Here is a 10,170-nt window from a genome sequence, read left to right as displayed (position 1 = left end):
GATGAAAACTGCTTTTGAAATTAAGAACTAAAACCATACTATTTTTCCCCATCATTAGTGATATAATGGCCTAAACATCCCTTATCTTAAAGTGGGGAATATAATAATTTTGTGGAATATTTTGCTTTGCCAGTGATAAAAAAATGAGGAAACCACCAGAAAGATAGCAGACTAAGAAAAACATTAAAATGGAGAGGAAAGCTATAAGTCATCAGTGGGAGCTGCTGGGAAGGGGGATGATGGAGTGTGTTAGGGATCTGTAACTTTGGATAAGTCACCTCTCTTCTGAATCTCAGGTCATTTAAACTGAGGGAGATCGGGAGAGGTTGGTCTAGAACTGCACTGTCCAATATGGTAGCCAGTACCCACATGTGGCTATATACATTTAAACTTAACTGAAATAAAGGGGGAAATTCAGTTCCTTGGTGACATTAGCCACATTCCAAGTGCTCAGTAGCCACATGTGGCTGGTAGCTACAATAATGGACAGCACAGATCCAGACCATTTTTTATCACTGCAGAAACTTCTCAAGGACATTGCTGTTCAATCATTGGTAAGGTAACTTCCAGCTTTGGTATGTGATTCTGAGTTCAGGAAGGTAGCAAAAGAGATAGCTGAAGAGGCTGTAATAGCAATAGGAGATAAAATACAAACACCTTAAAACAAAGTAATTTAGTAAAAATAACTCTGTGGTACTTTTTCAGCCTTAGAAAGAGAGTGTATTGTAATTGGAGAAAGATGATTATTAAGTAAATACAATAACCTAATAATCAAAATTGAAAGCTTAACTTACTACCTCATCTCTATAAAAAGAGTGTAATTACCTTTACAAGGTAACATCCCCTGTCAGTTACCCTATACTAATGAGAAACTGGGACTCTCAGGACACTAATACTTTAAGACACAGTGAACAATTTAGTTTTTCTTTTTCTTTTGGCTTCGGAATGTATTAGCATTTCATGAACGTATTTGCGACAGTTTTACATCACTAGTTTGAGAATTTTATAGCATGACAGGAATTGTGACCAAAGGCCAACACATTCAAATTTACAACACCATCAAACTGCCACGAACCACTGATTCTAGGAATAGCCATCACCAAAATGATCAGGAAGTGATCTAATCTCTTACTGAAGACATTAATTACACATACTTGCTTTGAGAGTAGGAAAAGCACCAGAATCATTTTGTGTCTACTACTGTTGGAAGGTGACTCTTAAATCATTCTTCATAACACCATAAAGATAAACTGAGCTTTTACATCTTTTGAACATAATGCTCCTTTTAAAAAAATAAAAGTAAGTTTACTTTGAATGTATACATCAACTGATACAAATATTTTAAGACATCAAGTTTCACACTCATACTTGCTTTTTCATTTATCTGAGCACTATTTCAAAACATTTGAAACAAAGGATTTTTTAATGATCATGAAAAGTAAAGTATTAAATCTTTAGTATTAGAAACATCCTTATCTAAAAAATAAAGTTAGATGCTTAATGAATGATAGCTTTTCCCCCTTTACCTTCAGTCTTGCTAAAAAACTGTCATGTGTAGAAGCTGTTCACAGTCTTTAAAGGGGAAACTCATGTTTCTGATCTTATCCTTGAATTTAGAGACTTCTGCAATGGTAAGAAAGATGATCTTGGCTACCACAACATTAAGTTTACTTAAATGGGTAAAAACGATGACAGACTGATTTTCCTCTAACGTACTCTGTATGATTGAACATTCTATTCAGGTAGTAGTTTTGAATACCTGTTGTGTATAAAGAACTGTTCTAGTCTTAGAGTTGTACACCCTCAAAGTCTGAGTGAAGAGTAGTTTGGAGCACTGAGACTATGCTACCCTTTTTAGTCTGGTGTTGATTCCAAATTGCCACCACAGTGTCCACCATCTGATCTTGACCAGAGGGGCAAGGATAAGAGTCAGGGAGGTACAGAAAGATTTGGGGCCAGAGACAGCCTGGAGTGATAGTGGCAAGAGAAGAAAGTCCAGTGGGACCTGGGATAACTGCTGGCATAAGGCAAAGGGGGCATGAGGTTGAAGGAGATCTAAGTAGTAGTTAGTATTATGAAGGATTAGGCAGTGTCCTAGTAAGTCTGTAGAAACGCACAAAAAAATTGGTGAGGATGCAAGCAGTTAGAAAGAGGAGCTCTGAGTTCAATCACAGCTACAGTTATTCGAAAAGAAGGTGTAATATGTTAGACGCCGTAATGAGAACCACTGAGTTCTAGCAGAGAGCCATCCTGGAATGATGGCACCTGCTCGAAAAGAACCCTAAACATGGAAGGCAGTTTCTTAAATAGTTGTGTCAAAAACACATGCATCACTCCTCCCAAATTTTTTGGAGGGTTTTTCTTTTTTTTGGAGGGAGGCAAGAACTTGTAGTTTGTAGTTTTCATGAACTAGTAGAACAGACAGTGATTTTAAGAGGCATCTAAAGGGAGTACGGGGGCAGTTCTTTCAGATACAGTTGGGGAATGGTGGTTAAACTGGTGATTTTGAATGAGGAGCCAACAGCTATAAAGGGAGGAAACAGATGAGAGTTGGGGTAGGAGAGGATGTCGGAGGTATGCACGGGCCTTGGTGAACAGGGGGGAAACAAGATAGAGGAGAAGGGGATGGAACAAAAAGAGAGTGATAAAAAAAGAGCAAGGGTGTAGGGAAAGGAACAAAGATAAAATAAGAGATGGTGATAGAGAAAGAAAAGAGTGACAAGTAATTCCAATATTGACATCAATTATAATTGAGACAGTGGGTCATATGCCACAGCCATACGAAGGTGAACAGATCAGCTTATCCCAAGGTTGTTGAGTCTTACATGCACAGCACATATTATTTATGTTATCTTTATTGAATGGGTCTACAATCTCATTCTGAGCATGAAATTGTTTCTTTATAGTCTAATCAAAAAGTCCATCAACAATGAAACTGCTAGAAACTTTGAAATGCTTCAAAACAACCTGTTCTCCCCTTAGTAATATCACAAGGCAATTAGACTAAGGTTCTAAAAGAATAGATCTCTCAGTCTTTCTTCCTCAAATCCTCTAAAGCACAGTTTCTCAACCTTGGTTTTACTGACATTTTCAGCCAAACAATTTCTTGCTGTGGGGGGCTGTCCTCTGCAGTGTGGGATGTTTAGCAGCATTCCTGGCCTCTACCCTCTAGATACCAGCAGCCCCAACTTGTGGCAAGCAAAAATTTCTTAAGAGATATAAATGTTCCCTGAGGGACAAAATCTCTCCCCCGCCCTGCCAGCCCAGTTGAGAACCACTGCTCTATAGGAAAATAATCTGATTTCCATGACCGTTCCACATCATATACAATAAGATTCAACTTAGAAATGTTATATATGGCCAGCACTGTTAGACCCTTTTACTACCCCACAAAATGATTTTCTAGACCTTCTTCTCTCTATACCGTACTTCTGCTGCTACCCTCTCCTTTGCCCCTTGATCCAACCACAAATAGACACTTTATCCTTGATCTGCACTGTCCAATACATTAGCCACTAGGTACATGTGGCTATCGAGCACTTGAAATGTGGCTATGCAACTGAGGAACTAAATTTTTTTCACTTTAATTTAAATTTAAAAACTGATACTCAATTCAGTTATTGGAAAACCTTTAAGTATGTTCCGAGTATTTTGGGTATAGGAATCTATTTTTTCTATTCAAAATTTTATGTAATCTCAATACAGATCAAGTACTTCCAATGAAAATTTAATAACTGAATTGAGATGTGTAGTAAGTATAAACACACTGGATTACAAAGACTTAGTATGAAAAAGGAATGTAAAATATTTCATTAATAAGATATTATTTTAAAATAATATTTTGGATATACTGGTTTAAATAAAATACATTAAGAATTAATTTCACCTATCTTTTTACATTTTTAATGTGGCTACTAGAAAACTTACATCCACATAGGTGGATCACATTACATTCCTATTAATTGGACAACAATGATCAAGATCTTCTCACTCTCAGGGTAGGTCCCATTCACTATGTTCCAAACCACCTCAATTCTGTGAGGCTAAGTTCTGTGCTGCCAAGGACTTTTTACCTTTTTCTTCTTATTCATTAATCCAACAGGTATTTACTGAGTGCATGCTATGTGCCACGCCTCTATTTTAGGTATTGGGGATAGAGCAGGATATAACAAGATATTTCCATGTAAGACTGTGAGAAAAATAGTGAATGTTAAAATTAAAGGTATAATGCTGTCCTTTCAGATGGAAGACTATTAGGAAAAAAAAGGCAGGGCATTTCAGGTTAGGTGTGGGGAGGAAGGAAAGAAAAGGGGGAAAAATAGATTGTTACTTCGGGATTACAATTCCATTTCAATTTAATAAGATTTTAAGTTTGGTTTGTTTGGCAAGTCCAATAGCACAGCAATAGGGACTAAAGGTCTTTGGATATGCCATTGCATGAGAGGACTTATTAATGGTTAGACCTGCTTTATGCATTATTTTTAATACACACTTCATAGTATTTACTGCAGAAGTCTCTTTGGGGAAATTAGCAATGGAACAATTTCTATATGTAAGAACCATAAGTTCCCATGTATGTTGAATTAACCTATTATATATCACCGTAATACTGGGTACAAGGAAGGAAATTTCATTAATCCAGTTATTGTGCCTTTTTGTTTTTCTCTACTCTACTCAGTAGATAGTCTTGGAAAACTCTCCTATAGCCTTAACTTTATCTCAAAGACATGAAGTGATTACGTGCTTTTGATGTTTTTTGTTTAAAAATAACTTACCTATGAAGAACAATCAACAGTTAGATAATTATAAACATTCTATTTTACTATCTATATAAAAATACAAACATGAATATGAGGACATCTAAAAATGCAGAAATAGTTATATATTCCATGTATCAATGTATAAAAACATAGCTGGAAGGAAATCCTTTTTCAGAATCAGGAAATAGTGCCTTATCTACTAGGTTAAAATCCTAAACCCTCCAGCAAATGTATAATTCCATATTTTGAACAATTTTAGTATTTCATTGTCACATAAAATATGTAAATAGCTATTCACATTATTGTGGTGATTTGCATGTACAATAGGAGTCAGATGGGAAAGAAAATACCATTCTTATTTGTAAAGCAATGACAACACAATAAATCTGGAATCTTTGAAATAATTTTAAGTTAAAACATTTCTTCACCTACTGCATATATTTATAAGTTACGTTAATGTCTAACTCTTACACAAGTTGAGTTTTTTGCATAAACACTTAATGCTACTTTCTAGGCACTCTGTTACTCAAGGGTTGACCTTAAATTCATTTTTCCCCTTGGATCAGTATTCTTGACACCTATGGAAAAGAACATCCTGGCTCCTCCAGAAAGTAGATAAAGCTAAGTCAGAAATAAAGAACAGATAAACATGACACTCCAATTGGAAAAGTATAAAACCATCACAGTCAGTTTGGCTTCAAATGAAGAGTAAAGTACATCAATACCTCCTAGAAAAATCTATGCCATTTCTTACATAAAACCCAAACTACTACCAGGACTTTGAGTTAGTTCAGTGTAGACATTCTACCAGACATAATGTATTTGATAAAGCTTCTAGCTTTTTATCTTCAGACTGGTTTGCTATATTAATTCCAGTTAAAAAAGGGAGATATCCAACTGTCCCAAATGCAATTCTTAAATGAATAGCCCATTCTTGCCATTTGCACCTCTTGGTCCTGAGGTTTGAACTTCTCCAGGATTCTTTTGCAGATGCATACCTGGCCCTGGTGTCTTACAGGGCAATTTCCTCTGCTTCTTCAACAATCTGATCCCAATTGCTGATTCTTTTCCAGAAATGCCTCAAAATTTCTGCTCCACTCTTTATTTTCTAGCACTGTTATTTATTTATTTTGTTTTAAATTTTTTCAGTCATTTAAGTGTGTTCTTGGGAGGGAAAGGAAGTAGATATATGTCACCCTTCCAACTTGAACTTAAAACAAGCCATGTTCTTCTATACCACCTCTCTCTCACTTTCTCATTTTTACACACCTCATTTTTGGATTCTTAGAGAAGGCTTTCTGATTAAAGTGAAATCTGAGCCAGACCTTGAAGGATGGATAGAGTTTAGGTAAGTGGAGAGTAGTAGGAAGTACACTTCTAGCAGAGGGGTCAGTATGAGCAAAAGTGTGATACTGAATGAAGTAGCAGGTATGAGAACCAAGTCACCTCCTATTAAGCCAGACATTAAAGAGATTTGCAAAATGATTCCACTCCTTTTACTTTTTTTGAAAATATAGTTAAATTTCATAAAATATTAAAGTAACAAAATATGTTACTTAAGTTAACATGTAATGGGTATGTTATTGTTAAAGAATAAATACTTTTAATTCCTGTTTTAATTTCGAACAAAGCAAATCTTGATGGATATGACCCATATAAACATAAGCTCTTTGGAGTCCTCACTAGTTTTTAAGAGTATAAAAGGAGTCATGAGACCAAAATATTTGAGAATTAATATGCTAGTCCATACACTATATGAAGTGATGCTTCTGAAACTAAAATGTAGAGCAACTACGGAAAATGTGGGAACACCCTTGTGGCCCTAGGTGTGGAAAATATTTGGAGTCTTATTAAAAACTTGTCACCTGCTTATACAAATAAGGAAAGTATGAGTAACCAGGGTCTAACTTTTTTTGTGCTTTGGTGGGGCTGTCATGGTTGTTGGACCTAGCGACTCAGGCAGTTTAAAATATGTTCTAAACCCTGGTGTGGCTAATTATAGTAGTGATTTAAAAGGGTTAAATGCTTACTTCCCATAGCAGGAAGTCAATAGATAATATATCTATACCTGAAAAATCAAGAAATGGCAGTGTTAGCGTGTTATTTATAAATATGGAGGTTAATATCAAGAGTAAAAGGAAAGAGTTAAAGTGGTTGTCTCTGGGGAATAGATATTGATAACGGAAGGGAAGAGTGAGGCCTGGTGTTTTTCACACCATAAACCTGAGAGTACTATTCAATTTTATTTACTTTTTTTTTTTTTTTTAGGCTGCATTGGGTCTGTTGCTGCCTGCGGGCTTTCTCTAGTTGTGGTGAGGCGGGGCTACTCTTTGTTGCGATGTGTGGCCTTCTCTTGTTGCAGAGCACAGACTCTAGGCATGCGGGCTTCAGTAGTTGCAGCACATGGGCTCAGTAGTTGTGGCTCGCAGGCTCTAGAGCACAGGCTCAGTAGTTGTGGCGCACAGGCTTGGTTGCTCTGCAGTATGTGGGATCTTCCCGGACCAGGGATCGAACCCATGTCCCCTGCATTGGCAGGTGGATTCTTATCCACTGCGCCACCAGGGGAGTCCGTACTTTTTTAAAATGTATTTTTATTAGTAAAATGCACAAATCAGGTGTGCAACTCAATGAATTTTTACATATGTATGCAACCATGTTAACTACAACTCCAATCAGTGGTAAACACTTTTTTGTCTTCTGTCACCAGAGATTAATTTTACTTGTTCATACAAGGCTACTTTTATTCAACATAATATTTTTTAGATTCATCTACATTGTTCATCTATCAGTAGCTCCTTTTAATTTCTGAGTAGTATTCCACTGTATGAACATAACACTATTTGATTCTCTGTTATCCTGTTGATGAGCATTTGGGTTTTTCCAGTTTGGGCCTACTATGAATAAAGCTGCTATGGACTTATGTTTTCATATCTCTTAGGTAAATACTTAAGGGTGAGATTACTGGGTCATAATGTAGGCATTATTTAACTTCATTAAAAATTGCCATTTTTCAAACTAGTACCATTTTACACTCCCATTAGGAGTGTATAAGAGTTCCAGTTGCTTCATATCCTCATTAGCACTTGGTATTGTCAGTCATTTTAATTTTAGCCATTCTAATGGATGTGTAGTAGCTTTAGTTTTATATTTCCTTGATGAATATGACCTTGAGTACCTTTTAATGTACTTATTGATAATTCATATATATTCTTTGGTAAAGTGTGTGTCCATAACTTTTGCCTATTTATGTTTGTCTTCTTATGATTGAGTTGTAAGAGTTCTTTATATATTCTGGATACCGGCTATCAGAAATATGTATTGAAAATACAGAACTATGAGATATGAGGCAAGAACTATGAGATAAAGAGTAGAAATAAGTGTTTTGAAAGAGCTGAAGCACTGTAACTTCTCAATGTTTATTGTTATTTGTTTCATTATGATGATTAGATGACAAAACTCTTAAAAACAAATCAAAGCTACTGGGGGTAGACAAAATATTTTTAGGTTAAGGTTGGGGACTGGATAGAAACATCGGTGGTGGCTATCAGCAGGAACAGATAAGGAGGGGAAATTAAGATGAAGACTGGAGGGACTTCCCTGGTGGTTAAGAATCGGCCTGCCAATGCTAGGAGACACGGGTTCAAGCCCTGGTCCCACATGCCGCGCAGTAACTAAGCGCGGGCGCCACAACTACTGAGCCTGCGCTCTAGAGCCCGTGCTCTGCAACAAGAGAAGCCACTGCAATGAGAAGCACTCACACCGCAACGAAGAGTAGCCCCCACTCACCGCAACTAAAGGAAGCCTTTGTGCAGCAACGAAGACCCTACGCAGCCAAAAATAAATAAATAAAATAAATAAATATATTTTTTAAAAAGTGAAGACTGGAGGGGAACCTGAAAACCCAAAATAAATGGGTAGTTAGAAAAAGTGTTAAAGGAATAAAAATGGGGGACCAAAGTAAAACAGTTTTCATGTGAAAATAAATTAAGGAAAAACCTCATTTAAATTGGAGTCAGGAAGCCCTGAAGGAGAGCTCTCACGCATGTACCACTGTTACAGCCTGCATAACCAGCAGGAATAAGGAAGATACAAATGATTTTAACGAGGTCAGCTTATACAGAATTCTTTGTATAAATTTTTCTCTGTCACAACTTCTTATCCATGATAATAAGAACGTTACTTCTCTTCTGGTACAAGGGAGGACATTTTTCACATGGGAACTGCATCACCTGCTTTTAAGAAGATCACTTCTTGTCCTAGCAACAAGGCACTGACCACTGCTTGCAGCTAATAAGAAACCGCCATAACAACTAACACTTGTTCTTCTCCAATGAACTTTTATTCAAGACAACCCTCCCCAGTCTCCTCCTAAAACCTAGTAAAAGCTGACCTTCCCTTTGTCTCTTGCACTTGCCTATGATTCACTACGGCTTGCCTGACCGAAATTGCAATTTTCTGCTTTTCCTGCATAAACCCATTTTGCTGTTTAAAAAATTGTGTTTTATTTCTAAGGTTAACATCCACAACCTCCACCCCAAAATCCTACGTAGTCTGAAAAGTTAAAATTGTAAGGGTGTATAAAGAATGAACATAGATTTGAACTTAGGTTTTTCGAAATTTGTGGTATTAGAACTAGGGTCTACTACTGAAGCTTAAGGCACAGATTACGTCATGATGCTAAGCTTAACTCAGCACTAAAAATAAAGTACAAAGCAGGTTTGGTAAGAGACTGCAATTCATTAAGATAGGAAAGGGTGGAACATATGTACAGACTCGAAAAGAATTTACATTTAATTATAATTATTTTTCGAATACATAATAGTATATGGTATACTATTACTAGGTGCCGTAGGGGATTCGAAAAGCTATGAACCATGATTAACAAAATTCCTCAAGAGATCTGCAGTCTACGTGAGAGGACTGGACATATTTATGAAGCGAGAACAGTAAAGTACAGGGGTAACTAACCCGGCCAAACGCGAGTCTAGTTAATTAGCATCATAAGGATCCTTAAGGCGCATCCTCCTCCACCGATACCCCAGCTTCCGCCTGCTCTCATCGCTGGCTCCCGCACGCCCTCGGATCAGCCCGCCGGGGGACAGTTACCTCCCCAGCGACCGTGCCGGGCGGACTGGGTGAGCCAGGTGCGCGGGGCAGAGGTGACACCACAGTCCGTTATTCCCCACGACTTTCCCGATGCCTTAGAGCCGCGCAACCCTGCGACGCGTAGACGCAAGAGAAACGCTAGGCCCAGAGTACTGGTAAGAGGGGCGCGGTGCCCCCGTCCGCTTAGTCGGCCGACCATAGAGCTTTCAGACCTCCAGGATTCCTAGAGAGCTCCCGGAAGTGGCTTGGGGCAAGATGCTTGCTGGCCGGTGCTGTGCCTCCGCACGTTTGGAAGTTAGGGGCT

The sequence above is a fragment of the Lagenorhynchus albirostris genome, chromosome 10, assembly GCF_949774975.1.
Source record: "Lagenorhynchus albirostris chromosome 10, mLagAlb1.1, whole genome shotgun sequence".
Classification (NCBI taxonomy): Eukaryota; Metazoa; Chordata; class Mammalia; order Artiodactyla; family Delphinidae; genus Lagenorhynchus; species Lagenorhynchus albirostris.
This window is presented reverse-complemented; position numbering follows the sequence as displayed.